General features: G+C 38.2%; 1 protein-coding gene across 2 annotated transcripts in view; it reads left to right on the top strand.

Annotated features, from left to right (window-relative positions):
* Window positions 1-17557, top strand: part of ESRRG (estrogen-related receptor gamma) — an 826733-nt gene that overhangs the window by 59572 nt on the left and 749604 nt on the right. The gene's annotated exons all lie outside the window — the stretch shown is intronic.

Genomic DNA, 17557 nt, shown 5'->3' with positions numbered 1-17557 from the left:
CACAGTATGTGATATGGAACTTTAAAATCCTTGCCTCCAAGGAACAGCCTGGTTTTACCCTCTTCCAGACATATTTGTTTGTTTTCCTCGTGGTCCATGGTATTATATGTTTAATACTATTAATCACAGCACCACAACTCAAAGATATTAATTCTTCTTTTATTTCCAGTCATTATTCTGCTCTCTGATACAAAGCAAGTAATTCAGAAGACTATGTTCTAAATCAGGCACACCTTAGTCCTCAGTCTGATGTTGCTCTTTAGCACTTTGTAGGGGTCCCTGACAAGAGATTTCCTCAATGCAATTTGTCTTTTGTTTTCCTGATTTCTGGTGCTAAGAGTGTTGATTGTGGAGCCTAGCAAGCTGAAATTGTTAACAGCCTCATTCTCATCTCCATCCATCATGGTGCTATCAATATGCCCAGTGGTGAGAATCTTCATTTTCTTGATATTGAGCTTCAATCCATATTGCAGACTAGAGTCTTGGACCTTAACAAATATTAAACCCATATTGAAGACTACAGTCTTTGACCACAAGCAGTGTTGTGTCATCTGCATAATGCAGGATGCTGATGAGTCTTCCTCCAGTCCATATGCCACCTTCCTCTTCATAACATCCAGCCTCCCGAATGATCTGTTCCACAGATAGATTGAAAATAGTCATCCAATAACTGAGTTTGTTGCGCTTGTTAGGTACTGTCTAGTTGGTTCTTATTCAGAGGTCCTACTTACCAACAGAATAGGACTCTGCTTAATCCAAACAATTGTTGCTGTATTTGAGTCCATTATTGCAGTCATTATCTCAGTCCTTCTTGTTGAGTTATCTTCTCTGTCAGCAGCTCTCTGCTTTACCCAGGATGATACCCTTCTCTAGGGACTAATCGCTCTTGATAAAGTGCCCAAGTGAGTGACATGAAGTCTTGTCACCCTTACTTCTAAGGAACATTCTGACTATGTTTTTTACAAGGCAAATTTCTTCATTCTTCTGGCAGCCCTTGGTACATTCAGTATTCTTTGCCTATTCCACAATTCAAATGTATCATTTCTTCTTCAGTATTCCTTATACATTGCCCAGTTTTTACATGCACATCTAAGCCAGTTGAAAATACCTTGGCTTGAGTGAAGTGTATTTTAGTCTTTAAAGTCACAGTTTTGCTTTTTTTGCACTTCAAAGATCTCTTTCGCAGCAGATTTACCCAGTGCAATACATTGTTTGATTTCATGACTGCTATTGATTGTGTTGCCAAGAAAAATGATAAATAATCTTTGACAAATTTAGTCTTTTCTTTTTTTCCCCATCACAATATTGATTATTAGCCTATTTGGTTCTTTGATCTTTATAAGTAAGAGTAGTGAGCTCTGGTGGCCTAGTGTCAAGAAGCCGCACATGAAGGCACACAGTTCAAACCCACCACCTCCTCTCTGGAGAAGGATGAGCAATCTCCTCACGTGCGATTAACTGCCTCTGAAAACCCACCAGAGGGTCAACTATAAGTTGGTTCCTACTCCACAGTACACAACAACAACACAAGTGCATTAAGTCCTCTTAACTTTCAGCATAGGGTTTTCATCAGGATGGATGGTGAAGAGATTGAGATTGTTCACAGCTTTAGTTTGCTTGGCTCCACAGTCAACACTCTTGGCACCAGCAGCCAGGAAATTAAAAGATGTATTGCCATGGGAAAGTCTGCTGTTAGGGACCTCTCTAAAGTACTCAAAAGCAACGGTGTGTCTCTGGAGACAAAGGTGCGTCTGGTACAGGCCATGGTCTTTGCAATCACTTGTTATGCATCAGAGAGCTGAACAGTGACCAAGGAGGATAGAAGTAGAATTGATGGTTTTGAGCTTTGGTGTTGGAGAAGAGTGCTGAAGGTGCCATGGACTGCTAAAAGAACAAACAGATTCATCCTTGAGAGGGTTAAACCAGGCTGCTACTTGGAGGCAAGGATTCTGAGGCTTCGTCTGATGTGCTTTGGTCATGTTGTAAGGAGAGATTGGTCCTTGGAGAGGGACATCATGCTTGGGAGGGTGAAGGGCAGGCGCAGGAGGGGAAGGCCCTCTCAGAGATGGATTGATTCGGTGACTGGGGCAATCGAGATGAGTGTGTTGGAGGCAATGAGATTGGCACAGGACAGAGCAGAGTCTAGAGCTGTTGTACATAGGGTTGCTATGAGTCGCAAGCGACTGGACGGCACATAAAAACAACAATAACTTTCAGCAAGCCAGGTGTGTCATCTACATGTGACAGATTGTTAAAGAGTCTTCCTCCAATTCAGATGCTGCTCCATTAGTGTAAACATCTCAAGTTATTTTCTCACCATACAGACTGAATAAGTTTGGTAAAAGGATACAATTCTAATGCACACCTTTCTTTGTTTTAAATAATGAATCATCCCTTTGTTCTGTTTCAGCAACTGCTTCTTGGTCTATTTACTGCTTTCCCATGAGCACAATGAAGTTTCTGGAATGCTCATTCTTGTACTGTTGTCCGTAATTTGTTGTGATACATACAGCCAAATGACTTTGAATAGTCTATAAAGCACAGGTAAACATATTTCTGGTATTCTGTGCTTTCTGGCAAGATCCATCTGATATTAGCAAAAATATTCATTATTTCATGTTCTATGGTTAATCCAGCTTGAATTTCTGGAAATTCCCTGTTGATATACTGCTACAACAATTTAAAAATTATCTTCAGCAACATTTTGTGTATGCTACTCTGGTGGCCTGGTGGTAAGAAGCGGTGTTTGAATCCTGAAGGTACACAGTTCGAGGCCACTAGCTGCTCTGCAGGCGACAGTTGGGCAATCTCCTTCTATTTGATTTACTGCCTCTAAAAACCCACCAGAGAGTCAGCTTTGGGTCGATTCTAACTCTATGGTACACAACAATAACAACAACATGCCGCTCCTCTTAGATAATTTCTGCCTCTGTTAGATTTTTCATTGGAATGTGTACATATATAGATCTCTCCCAGTTGGATTGCTACGCTTCTGTCTTAAAAAAAATGTTGGCGTAGATTAATGAGAATCTCCAGTACTGCATCCATTTGTTCACCCCTCTCACTTAACTAGTGGTACCATGTCAATTCCTGAAGCCTTGTTTTACACCAGTGGCTTTAAAACAAACTGGACTTCTTTCGGTATCATTAGTTCTATCTATAGATTTTTCTGTTAAAATGTTTAGTTGTTGACCAGTTCTTTTTGTTATGCTGTTGTTGTTGTTATTATGTGCTGTCCAATCACCTGCAACTCATAGCAATGATATGGACAACAGCCCTAAACCCTGCTCTATCCTGTGCCAATCTCACCATCTCTGACATACCTACCCTCATTACTCCAGTCACTGAATCAATCCACCTCATAGAGAGTCTTCCTCTCTTGCACTGGCCCTCCACCCTCCCAAGCATGATATCCCCCTCCATAAATCGGTCCTTCCTTACAACATGCTCAAAGTATGTCAGACAAAGCTTCAGAATCCTTGATTCCAAGAAGCAGCCTGGCTTCACCCTCTTTAGGACAAACCTCTTTGTTCTCCTAGCAGTCTGTGGTGTATTCAGTACTCTTCTCCAGCACCACAGCTCAAAGGCATCAATTCTCCTTCTATCATCCCCAGTCATGGTCCAGCTTTCTGATGCATAGCAAGTATATGGACTGTATATTCCTTCCATCTCCTTTTGGTGCTTCCCATATCATTCAACATTTTTACTGTAGAATCCTACACTCCTGCAGTTCAAGGCTTAATGTTTTCTTCAGTTCTTTCTGCTTAGGAAATGGTGAACATGAGGAGGAAATGCGTTTTATTACCAGATCCCCAAATATTTTCAAAAATATTGGTTACCAGAAGAAGTTTGACTTTTGACCTAACATAGGTAATTGAAAACCATCGAAAGTTGAAGCTAAGGAGTGAGTAACTTAATTTGAGTATGCTTTACTTGCATGATTTCTTTGATCTAATGCAAACAGATTGATTAATTTAGTCCATTTAGCATCGATTTATTGACCAGCGTTTTATTTATGATTCTGTGCTGGATGCTGTGAGAATATAAAATTAAAAGTTAAAAAAACCTAGCATTATGGTTGTATCTGTTTGGGAAATATGTATGTTTAACTTGGAAAACATTGTATAGTAAAGGATTTCTGTGGTTTCTGATGTAATTTCTTTTATTAAAGAAATACCTTACTCACTTCAAGTCATAACATGCTTCATTGACATCTTTTACAATACTCACCTATACAGTAATTCACATTGCCCTTGAGTTAGAACTGACTCATAGCTGATTCTCCAGCAGCTTTTTAGAGGCTCTAAATCACATGAGAGGAGCCTGTCTCTGTTTCTTTTGAGGTGTCTCTAGTGATTTCAAACCACAAGAGAGGCACCTTCTTTGAGTTGACAGACAACTCTGTACAGATAATATTACCAGATCTCCCCTCTACAGCATTAAATATGTCAGTCTGTTTCTTCTTCTTATGTTCATCTGCTCATTTAACTGAAGGGTTTGTGTTTGTTTGGTTTTTCTTTTTCTTCTTCTTCTTTACTAATGGAAAGGAGATGTACTATGTGTTTATTTTCTTGGTGTATCTAAGCAAGAAAATATATGCTAGATATATTTGCTACTTTATTTTTAAATGCAAAAAAGAAAGTAGAGTTTGGTTGACAATTATTTTGAAAACAACCACCTAGGATAATGTATTTTAGGCAAAAATGGCGAAAGGATTCTTTCAGGGTTGAATTTTCACGTCTCTGTCCAGTTGGGTGAAAATTGTTTTGAAGGTATATTATATTCCCTGATCAAATGGAAAAAAAAAAAACCCCTAACACCTGCCATCGTATCTAGGAAACACACGGCTAACATGGCCAAGAGCCACACACTCTCATTCACGTGGCCTGCCTGTGAAAGAAAGCCTTCCAGTATCCCGTCCCTGGCAACTGGGGCAACCTCGTGCCTCCTCATCAAAACCAGCCACTCAGAAGATTAGGGAATGCTCCAAACTTGTCATTATTTTCCTCTAGAAGCTCCCACATGTGGTTAATGAGTGATCTACCTTTTAATATTTGACCTAGCAGGCTCCCTTCTCTGCCATTTTTAATAACCTGAGTCAACTTTATAGGTAGGTACACTTGAAATACATGAGTCAGGAGAACTTCTTGAAATAGCGTTCTGGTAGAAATTACTATTGGTTGGTGGATGTTTTTCGGGTTGTGCCAATGGTTTTCTGAACAGTGACCATCCTGTGACTGAGTGTGAAGATGTTTTGTTTTTCAACCTCTTCAAGGGTTAATTTTCTGTGCTACTCCTAGTGCTTGGCATGAATCCTCCTATATTAATATGGCTTTTGAAATGAAAAATCCCTACATGCACAAAGAGTGCCTTGGATAGTTTTGCATTTGCAAATAAAGCCCTAACAAATGCTCATTTAAAAAAGTCTATTTTCCCAGCTGAGCACATTAAGGCTATATGCTGCATCTTTGTATTCACTTCAATAAGCCAGGTGTGCTTCTACAGATTAGCTATTTTTTATAAAGAATGATTTTGAAATAAATGACAATGGGCTCATTTCTCTTTATGCTGAGGATAACATTAAAGGAAAACTGCCGTGATTAGTTTTAATATCTCAGATAGCTTAATGAATACTTACTAAAAATGTGTGTGAGGGAGTGTGTCTCCGTGTGTATGTGTGTGAGCACGCAGGCACAGAAGGTAGAGATATGTGTATATATGTGCCTGAGTAATTTTCTAACATCTTAAGTAATACCTGTCAGGGATTTTAATAACACAGGACCAAATGAATTATACTGGTGGCTGTTTTGTTTCTGAGGCTTTTGGCAGAAAGTCCATTTCCTCATGGATCTTGTTAGGTTGTTGGCTGATTGGTTTTATCCCAATGTTAGTTAGAAATTATTATAATGTACTGGGGCTTTCTATATCCTTTATAGCTTACTATTGTATTCCTCTTTGTAAGTTATCTGTAATTTCTTTGTGCTTCATTTTCACATCTACAGTGTACGTTGCTGACCAGATTAGGGGTGAGGGGTTATAAGCGTTATATTAGAAATAGTTACTCTGTGGATTGTGGAACCAATAAAGATGAACTCAAGGTTTGCATGAAGGAGCAGTACGAAATGTGCTTCCATTATGGCGTTCCAATGAATTTTTCTAATACCATCCTGTAGTTAATTAAAAAAGAGAGTGCATGCCGATGGTGGGAGGATTGGGGAAATAAGGCAAGAGAGACTAAAATATTAAAGTGAGTCTCTGGTGGTACAGATGGTTAGGACTATTAGCTGCTAATTGAAAAGTTGTAAGTTCAAGTGCTCAAATAGTAACTTTGCAGACAAGCATGGCAACTTACACCTGAAAAATCAGTTATTAAAACCCTGTGGAGCCCAGGTCTATTCTGGAAGCGTGGGGCCACCATGAGTTGGGAGTGAACTGGACAGCGTTTTTAATATTAAAGCAGCTGGTCATTATGACCAGTTTGGGCAGGGATGTCCTCGTAGAAAGGATAATCAGTGACTACTGTGATTTCAAAGGGATCTAATGTGCATCCTGTGGAGGGGGATGAACAGTTTTGAGCTTCTACAGTTTGAGGAGAAGAAATCATTTCTTCATTCGATGAGTGACTGAAGCCTAGATTATATAATGTTGACATCCCGGGGGCAATAATCTGTGGACGCAATGTTGTTATTATGTGCTGTCAACTCAAACCTGACTCATCGCTGATCCCCCCCATTTTCAGAGGTAGTAAATTGCACGTGAGAAGATGGCACATCTTTCTCCCACGGAGCAGCTTGTGGACTTGAACCACTGGTTTTCGGGTTGGCAGTGCCACTCCTCACCACTAACCACTAATCAGAGCTTCCTCTGAGGAATGATTTTTCCCCTTTCCCTTGTGTTTGGATATTTTACTGTATTGGTATTATTTCTCAATACTGAAGAAAGAGAAAATCTCTAAAAGTTGTGGGCTTTGTTGGAGTGTTTTTTTCTCTCCCTCTTGTTCAGAATTCTGTGAAATGGCATAGCTGAAAAAGTAGGGCTGTTTCTAATATGCGAGTAGGTGAGAATCCATGAAAGATGTAATTGTTATTAGGTCACCTACACACATAGCAATCTTATGAACAATAGAACTAAACTTCGTTCTTTCCTGTGCCATCCTTTCCTTCTCTGACCTGCTCAGAACTATTGTTACAGTCACTGTGTCCTTTCTTTCTCTGACCCTCCACCATTCCCAGCTCAGTGTCATTTTCTAAAGACTGGGCCCCCTGACAGCATGACCAAAGTAGATGGGATGAAGAGACCCATCACTGCCTCTGAGGAGCACCCCTCCTTCCAAGGTACGTGTTTACTCAGTTGGCATTTTATGGGATGTTCAATACTCTTCTCCACTACCACAAGTCACAGCTCAAATTTCATCTTCTGTTATCCTTATTCATTGTCCAACTTTCTGATATTTAGGAAATACTTGAAAACACTATGTCTTGGATCAGCTTTTAAGTTACCTCTTTAAAAAGTGAACTATGGGCAGGGAGGAAAATGTGCAACATGTATGAATGGAAATTTTTTAAAAAACCCATTAATTTCATATTAAAAATAAAATAAATGCAGTAGTCATAAAGTGAAAAAAAAACCTCTTAGCACTTTGGAGAGTTAGTTGATAGATTTTCCCAATGCAACACAAATCCTTTGATTTCTTTTCTTTTTTTTTTAAAGAATTTATTTTATTTCATTTTTTTTGTGTGTACCATCAAATCAGATCTGACTGGTACAGGAGGAGATTGTTCCTCCTTCTCCAGCAGAGCATCTGGTGGATTCGAACCGGGCATCTTTGAGATTGCAGTTGCAGCTTCTTGCCACTAGGCTACCAGAGCTCGCCTGATTTCTTTCTTTTTTTTTTAAATTTATTTATTTGTTTGTTTTTATTCATTTTAATGAAAGTTTAGAGACTTGGGGTTTCCAGTTATTCATTGTTGCACTTTTCTCTCTGCCCACCCCTTAACCCCCGATTCACTCTTCTCCTTGAAAAGTTAAACTCTTTCATTGTATGATTTCTTGACTGCTGTTACCATGGGTATTGATTGTGTATCCAAGTAAAATGAAATCATTGAAAGCTTCCAGCTTTTCTCCATCTACCACATTCTTGTTTAATGGTCATATAGAGAGGAGTTTGTTGTTTGTTGTAGTGTTTTATTTTTTCCCCTTCATGTTGAGTGGTAATCCATTTGAAGGCTGTAATCTTTGACCTTCTTCAGTAAATGCTTCAAGTCTTCATCATTTCCAGCAAGCAAAGTTGTGTAGTCTGCCTAATCTGTGTTGTTGAATCTTCCTCCAAGCCTTGATGCCACATTCTTCTATATATAACCCAGTTTCTTGAATGATTTGCTCAGCATACAGATTGAATAAGTATGAAGGAAGTATAGAACCCTGATACACATCTTTCCTGATTTGAAATCATGTCATATTCACTTTTTTTCTGTTTGAACAACAGCTTCTTGGTCTAAGTATAGGTATCATATGAGCACAATTAAGTGTTCTAGGATTTTCATTCTTCCCATTGTTGTCGTCCATAATTTGTTTTCACACACAGTCAAATGTCTTCATATAGTCAATAAACCACAGGTCATCTTCCTACTATTTTCTGCTTTCATCTCACACACTTTGGGTATGTTGCTAGAAGAGGCTATTCATTGGAAAGGGACATAATTGGAGAGGTGAAGGGATGGCAAAAGAGGAAGATCCTCAACCAGAGGGACTGTGGCAATGGGCTAAAGTGTGTCAGAGATTATGAGGACGGCACAAGAAAGAACAGGGTTCAGATTTGTTGTTCATAGAGTTGCTGTGAGTTGTCCTCAAGTTAAATGGCATCAAGCAACAATAGCGGCTTTCAGCCAAGGTGTATCTACCATCAGCAATGGTATTACTTCTTGAATCCAGCTTGAATTACCTGTTGATGTACTTTCCCAGTCATTTTTTAATAATCTTTGGAACTATTTTACTTGCATTTTATATTAATGATTTTGTTTGATAATTTCCACATTCTGTTGTATCACCATTTTGGGGAATGGATCTCTTCTTGTCAGTTGGCCATTTAGCTGTCTTTCAGATTTCTTAGCATAAGCTAGTGAGCACAAGCAGGGTTGCACTGGTTTGTTTAAACACCTCAATTGTCATTCTATCGTGAGGCCTTATTTTTTGCCAATACCTTTCATGCAATTTGAACGTCTTCCTTCGTTACCAATGGTTCTGATCATGTGCTGCTTCCTGGAATGTATCAGTGTTAAGCAATTCTTTTTGATATGGTTGTTGTAGATCACCTTCAAGTCGATCATGACTCATAGCAACTCTATGAACAAAAGGCCTGAAGCTCCTCTACAACTAGCAACACTTATCAAAGTTCATAGAGTTTCCTGAGGCATGTTATTTAGGAAGCGAATGCCACTCCTGCTTCCAAACCTGTACTAGTATGTTATTGTTTTTATGTGCCATTGAGTCTCCTGCGATGTATAGCAACCCTATGTACAACAGCTCTGAACCCTTCCCTCTCCTGAGCCAGTCTTACTAACTCTGACACACCAACTCCCATTGCCCAGTTACTATATTAATGCATCTCATCCAGGGTCTCCTTCTCCTGCTCTGTTCCTCCACTTTTCCAAGCATGAAGTCCTTCTCCAAGGACTGGTCTTTCCTGATCACATGCCCAGAGTACATGAAGCAGAGCTTCAAAATCCTAGCCTCCAAGGAGAGACTTGGTTTCATCATCTCCAAGACAGACCTATTTGTTTTCTTGGCAGTCCATGGTATGTTCAAGACTCTTCTCCTCCACCACAACTTGAAGACATCTATTCTTTTTCTGTCATCCTTAGTCATTGTCCACCTCGCTGAAACATAACAAGTAACTGAGAAGACCATTGCCTGGATTAGGCACACCTTTGTATCTAGACTGACATCATTGCTCTTCAGCACTCTGGAGCGGTTCATGACAGCAGATTTTCCCAATGTAATTCTTCTTTGGATTTCCTGACAGCAGATTTTCCCAATGTAATTCTTCTTTTGATTTCCTGACTGCTGGTGTTAAGAGTGTTGATTGTGGATCCAAGCAACAACCTCAGTCCCTTTTCCATCTAATATGGTACTGCCAATTGGCCCAGTGGTGAGGATCTTTGTCTTTTTGATGTTGAGCTTCAATCCATATTGAAAACTACAATCCTTGGTGCTTCAGGTCTTCTTCAGTTTAAGCAAACAAGGTTGTGTCATCTGCATATTGTAAGTTGTTAATGAGTCTTCCTCCAATCCTGATGCCACACTCCTCTTTATAAAACCCTGCTTCCCGAATGATCTGTTCTATATATGGATTGAAAAGTTACTGGAACGGGATGTATCCCTGACACACTCCTTTCCTGATTTTGAACCATGCAGTGTTTCCTTGCTCTGTTCTGAGGACTGCTTCTTGGTCCAAGCATAGGTTTCGTATAAGCATGATCAAATGTTCTGAGATTCCCATTTTCTTCAAGGTTAGCCACAATTTATTGTGATCCATACAGTCAAATGCCTTTGCATAGTCAATGAAACACAGATAGGTATTCTTCTGGTAGTCATTGCTTTCTGCCAAGATCCATCTGACATTGTCAATAATGTCTCCAGTGCCACAACTTCTTCTAAACTCAGTCTGTATTTCTGGTAGTTCTCTATCAATGTACTATTTGCTAATCTTCAGCAAAATTTTGCTAGTGTGTGATATTAGTGATATTGTTTGATAATTTCCACACTTTATCAGGTCACTTTTTTTTTTTAAATGGAAATATAGATCTCTTCCAGTCAGTTGGCCAAATAGTTATCCTCAAAATATCTTGGCACAACTTGGTGAGCACATACAGGGCTACATCTGTTTACTGAAATATATCAACTGATATTCCATCAATTCCTGGTACTCTCTGTATTCCTCACATCATCATCATCTTCTTCTTCTTTCTTTTTTTTTTTAAGTACATTCTTCTCCCTTCTTCTTTTAACGTTTCCTGCATCATGCAAGATTTTACCCGTAACATCTTTCAGTATTACATCTCCAGGCTTGGATTTGGTTTTTTATTTTTATTTTTTTCAGTGTGAAAAATGCTGAATATGTTCTTCCCCCCTCCAAGTTTTAGCTGATTTCTTAATAATCATTTGCTTTCTCTTCTTGGCTGCCCTTTGAAATCTTCTATTTATCTCATTTATTCATAATTTCTTTCCTTTGTTTTATTCTCTTTTTGTTCTAATTTTTAGAGTTTCTTCTGACATCTGTTTTGGTCTTTTATTTCTCCCTTTTCTTTGTAATGATATTTTTCCTTTCTTCTTTGATTTCACCCCACAGCTCATCTGGTCTTTATTAGTGTTCAATGCTTCAAATCTATTACTGAGATGGTATTTAAATTCAAATATCATTGATTCAAGGTTGTATTTTGATTCTTGTAGACTTGTTTTAATTTTTTTTAAACTTCAAATTAAACTTGCGATGAATTATTGATGACCTGTTCTATGGTCAGTTACTGACCTTATTTTGACTTCTAATCTAGAGCAGTCTATGGACATCCATGAAATCTTTCCATGGATGCATTCAATCTGATTCCTAGGTAGTTCATCAAGCAAGGTCCATTTGCAATTTTATAGTTCGTATTTTTAAAAAATACTTTTAATGAGTAAATCATTGAGTGTACAAATTTTAATCATTTGATCTCCTGCCTTGTTTCTGTTATCAAGTTCATATTTTTCAATTGTTACCTAGTCCATATTTTCCAACTACTAGTCTTAATTTGTTTCAATTTTTGCATTCCAGTTACCAATTAACATATTTTATTATTTTTATTTCATATTAGTTTGCATACAAAATTTGTATACATTGTGTTTCACACATTATTCTATTCACATTGTGTTTCCTACAATCATTTCCATACATTGTGTTTTATAAAAATAATCACACTGTGTCCATGCCTACCATTACCTGGCTTTTCAGGTCTGGGCTGGTCTTTCCTAGTTCGTTCTTCTCCCTCCCTTTGTCCACCAAATTCTGCACTGTGGTGATTTCCCTCTCCCTTTACTCTAAGCCCCACATTTCCCCTCTTATCCTGCCTCTGGATTTTTGTACACATCTAACTAGCTATCCATCTATTTTTACAATAATGGTTTTATGCAGCATTTGTCCCTATGAGATTAAATTATTTCACTCAACATAATGCTCTCCAGCCTCTCCCATGTTATGCAGTATTTTTCAAAGTCATTGCTTGTGAGTGTAGTATTGGCCATCCTCTTTATACCATACACTAGGCCTTCTAAGTTTGGTCCCATTTTGTCTCTTGTAATTGTTATGATTTGGGGCTTTACTTCTAGGACTGGGATTAATCTTGAATTGATTTTTATATTTGGTGTTACATGTGGATTCTCTTCCACTTTCTGCAAGTAGCAGTCCAGTTTTGCCAGAACGATTTGTTGAAGAGGTTATCATTTCCATATTTGATGGTCTTTGTTTCTTTCTTGAACATCAGCTGACTATAGGTAGATGGTTTAATTTCTGGGTTCTTAATTCTGTTCCTTTGGTCTATGTGTCTGTCATTGTACCAGTACCATGTTATTTCATTATTACAGCTGTGTAGCAGGCCTTCCGATCTAGGAATTCCATGTCTCCCATTTCATTCTTGCTTTTCAGAGATCTTTGCTTATTTGAATTCTCTTTCCTGTCGAAATAAATTTGCCAGTTGCCTTTTCTAACTCTTTGAAAAATGACTTCATCTGTATTTAAGATTCCATTAAACATGTAGGTTGCTTTTGGTAGGATTGCCATTTTCATGATATTGAGTCCATTTTGTTAGGTCTCTCACTCTTTTTTTATTTTGCAGTAGTGTTTTGTCATTTTTTTTGTAAAGATCTTTTTTATCTCTAATTAGTATCTCAGTTTGTGGCAGGCTATTGTAAATGGTATTTCTTTGTTAGTTTCCTTTTCTGGGTCTCCTTTGTTACCGTGGAGAAAGCCTACTGATTTTTCTACATTAATCTTGTATCCTGCCATTCTACTAACTTGGTTTCCTAGGTCTAACAGTATTTGTTGAGTCCTGGGGTTTTCTGTTTTTACTATTGTTTCATCTGCATATAGAGACAGTTTTACCACTTCTTTGCCAATTTGGATGCCTCTTACTTCCTTCTATTGATAGATTGACCTAGCAGGTACTTCCTATGTAATTTGCAAGAGGAGTGGTCCCTGTTGCCTGGTCCCTGTTTACAAGAGGAATGACTTTAGTCTTTCCTCGTTGAGAATGATGTTCTTCATTTTGAATATGTATTTTTTACTATGTTAAGGAAATTCCTTTTTACTCCTATTTTGCTGAGTGTTTAGGAAGAGGTGTTGGATTTTTTTCAAAGCCTTTTTCTGTATCAATTGACAGTATCATGTGGTTCTTGTTTGTTACTTCTTTTTCTTGTAAATGTGATAAGTTAAGTTGATTGCTTTTCTTATGTTGAACCATCCTTGCATACCTGTTATGAATTCCACTTGGTCATGATTATTATTTTTATTTGTTTGGATTTTATTGGCAAGGATTTTGTTAAGGATTTTAGCATCTATAGTCAGTCATGAGAGATGTTGGGCTGTAGTTTTCTTGTTTGTTAATGTATTTGCCTAGTTTTGGTATCAAGATTATGCTTGATTCATGGAATGACTTTGGGAATGTTTCTTCTATTCCTATTTTTTAAAATAATTTAAATAAAAGTGGTGATAAATTTTTTCCCCCTAAATGTTTAGTAGACTTCAATAATAAATCCATCTGGGTCAGGCTTTTTTATTGTGGGGGAGTCTTTTTTAAGACCTACTTAATTTTTTCTTTTGTGATGGATTTCTTGAACTGTTCTATTGTGTCAGTGTCAGTCGGGGTAGAGTGTGACAATCTGTCTGTGTCTATCTGGGTAGGGTGTGAGTTTCAGGAATTCTTCCATTTCCTCTAGGTTTTACAATTTATCATAGTAAATCTTTTCATAATGTTCCAGTATTATTGATTTGACTTCTTCTGTTTCTGTTGTGATGGCATCTCTCATTTCTTATTCAAACTATTTGTATATTCTCTTTTCTTTTGTTAAGTTTGCCAATTGTTTTTGTATTTTTTTTAGATTGATCACTTTTTATTAGCAAGATTTGTGAGAATTGTACACAATATAAGGAGAGGTAAGTCCCTGGAATAGGACATTATGAGGATTAGTGAAGAGAGGAAGATCATCTATGAGATGAACTGAAATAATGAATGGATAATGAACTGAAGCAGTATTGAGCAGAGATTTGTTTTGTTTTACAAACATTTATGAGTTGAAGCTGACTCCATGGAACCTAACAATCAAAAGATTTTTTGGGTGCAGATCTGTATGGGTACAAATTGCAAGTCTTCCTCCTACAGTGGGTTTGGATGCAACTTCCTGTTAGCACTCTAGTGGGACATTATGCTTAGTGAAATATCTCAGTCACAAAAAGACAAATATGGCATAATTCCACTGTTAAAAAAGAGGACTGGCATAGGGGTTGGGGGGAGACTGAGGAAGAGGGAAAAATAATGTATATCATATTGAAACAGATGAAGGAGAGAACTGTTTGAAAGGTACATATGATTATTATTATTATGACCAAGTCCAGAACGAAAGTGGCATAGTGAAGTGGACTTGGGTGGAGGGTTTGAATAACAACTTAAGTAGTTGTTCATGTTAAGCCAGATTTTTTTCTGGCTCCCTGTCTCTGGTATATTTGCTTTATTTATGGCTTCCATTCTTACTTGCATCATTTCCACCTTCTTATGTAGCTGTCTGGATAACTCCATTCCAATGTATTTCTTCTGGTTCTTGGCTTTGGGCAGTCTATTTATGGTTTCCCTTCTTTCTTCCATCATTTGTACCTTCTTCTGTATTTTTTTTCTGACTCCATGCCAATATAGTTCTTCTGCATTTTTGTCTCTTTGGTAATCATTGGTTCTATAATGTGCTCTGCTTTTTGAAGGAGAAGGCTTATTTCAGGTTGGGTCCCCCCCACACACACACACACACACAATATTTGAAGCTGTCTGCTACTTTTTTGACATTATGGGAAGTTTTTCTTAGTATGTGTTTGGCCATTTCTATTGTGTCTGTGTAGGTTAATTACTGTTCTTTATCTTGATGATGTTATTTATTAGTTGCAGACTTAAAGTGACTATGCCAGGAATCCTTCCAAGGCTTGTGCAGCTGGTAAACTCCCTTTTTTTTAGATCCTTCAACTTCTCTTCGGACTGCAGTGCAGCCTTATTGGAAACTCAGCCTGACTGCTGCCCACCTCTTCTAAATTTGGAATTGTCCTTGATGGGGATGATCAGCACAAAAGCAGAGACCACCTTCCCCTGGCAGGTTGCTACACTCTCTCTATCCAGTCTGGGACCAAGGAGGCAGGGTCACAAATATTTCCTGCTGCCCTCTCAGTCCTTGTACTCCCTCTTAGTTTCTAGGATGTTGCTTGGTGGGGATCTCTCCAGCCTATGCTTATCTTTTCTAAAGTTTTGAATTGTCCTTTGTGTGCTAATGAACACAGGAGCCAGAGACCACCTTGGGCTAGTAGCTGTACTCTCTCTAGCTGGTCTGGGGTTGATTGGACAGGGCCCTACCTGGTCACAGCCACCCTCCCAGTTCTTGCACGTCTTCTCACCAGTTATTAGGTATTATTAACACATCTTGATTGCTGGTTTACTATCAAGTTTACACTGCAGATTTGTTATATTTGTTACATTTGATCTAATGTTATAATTTTGGTATTTTCCTAATACCAAGTAATTAGCATTTAAGTATCCTTTTTTTAAAACAAATTCTTCTTTCTTTTTTTTTTGTGCTCTGATGGATGTAATCTAGGTAAAGAATATTAATGTTTTGCTTTAAAAAATATAACTTAAGTTGTTTTCTATGTTTTTAAGAGCCAGCATGTAGGCACAGATTCCTCCCACCCCTTTGTCTTTTATCCTGAGAAGCTGGTTCAGTTTGAGAGTAAAGAAAATAAGGACAAAATAGTTAAGCCTAAAAGTCTGGGTGAAATAATGATCTTTAATAAAAATACCAAGAATGCTATTGCCACAAGATTCTCTTTGAGACTAAAAAAAAGGTGAAAAGATGTGTTTAACTTTAAGAAATTTGGCTGAGAATTTTAATTAACTGAACATAGATTGTGTAGTATTTGTTTATTATTGATAGGTCTGAAAGGTGATAAAAACTTTTCAGGTTGAATCTGGTTGCTTTATATTGTTTGTGTAAATTGGAGAGAGTGGTTTCCTTTCTGTATCTGAACTCAGCTTCCTTCTTTCCATTTATGGAAAGCATCTTTGAAGCCAAATTTAGCTACAATCAGCGAGGGAAGCTCACTCTGCTGTGTCTGAGGTTGCAATGTGGTGTGATAGCACTTGGTGTGTATAACATTTACCTGTCTTGCTGAGTTTCCTAATGGAGGTTGGGGTTGAGCATCCGCACATAGGTTATTATGGAGAGGTCTGTTTTGTGAATGCCAAGAATTGCTTACTGGTTGGTATTAAATTAAACTGGAACTGAAAGCAAAAATAGATATTATTTTATAAGCACATGTATTTTAAAAGGGTTTTGAGGATACTTTGGGTACGATGAAGCCTTTAAGACATGAAGTTACTATTTGGTGTGGCCAAATCATCTATGACACATTGTTTTTGTTGTTGTTGTTGTTATGTACTGTCAAGTCGCTTGAGACTCATATCGACCCTATGCACAACAGCCCTAAACTCTGCTCTGTCCTGTGCCAATCGCACTGTCTCCGACACTCCCATCCCTATTATCCCAGTCACTGAATCAATCCACCTCATAGAGGGCCTTCCCCTCCTGCGCCTGCCCTCTACCCTCCCAAGCATGATATCCTTCTCCAAGGACCGCTCTAGTAACCCTATAAACAACAGATCCAAATCTTGCATCCTTATGATCTCTGCCATCCTCAAGCCTATTGTTGCCATCACAATGTCAGTCTGTGTGGTTGAAGATTTTACTTCCATTTTCAGCATGATGTCTTTTTTCCTAGGACATGTCCAATGTATTTGAAACAAGTTTCACTATTCTTGCCTCTAAGGAGTGCCCTAGTCGTATTTGTTTATGTTTATGTTTCAGATAATTTTTGAACTGGTTATTCAGAACTCTTCTCCAACACCACAATTCAAAGACATTGATTCACAATTCACCTTCTGCCATCCTTATTCATTGTCTGACTTTCAGATGCATATGCAGCAGTTAATACCATGGCTTGGGTCAGGCACACCTTAGTATTTAAACTGACATCCTTGAGCTAAGATTAATATTTAGCCCGTCCAGAGACTAAAGTATCAATTGATGGCAATGCATGGAAACTGACTTTTCTTCACAAGGAACTAGGGAGCATAACTCCTGAACTAGTGGAAAGGCTGACGCACAGCAATTCTTGGGCTGTGTCACCAGGCTTCACCACTGCTTCCCAAATCTGCGCGTAAGAGTTGCTTTCATTGACACTCTTTCAGGGAACTTTGTAAAAAAGTAAACAGATTGGTTT

Source organism: Elephantulus edwardii, unplaced genomic scaffold (assembly GCF_000299155.1).
Source record: "Elephantulus edwardii isolate Elephantulus edwardi_28Jun2011 unplaced genomic scaffold, EleEdw1.0 scaffold00090, whole genome shotgun sequence".
Classification (NCBI taxonomy): Eukaryota; Metazoa; Chordata; class Mammalia; order Macroscelidea; family Macroscelididae; genus Elephantulus; species Elephantulus edwardii.
The sequence above is the reverse complement of the archived record's forward strand: the minus strand, read 5'-3'. Positions and strand labels throughout refer to the sequence as shown.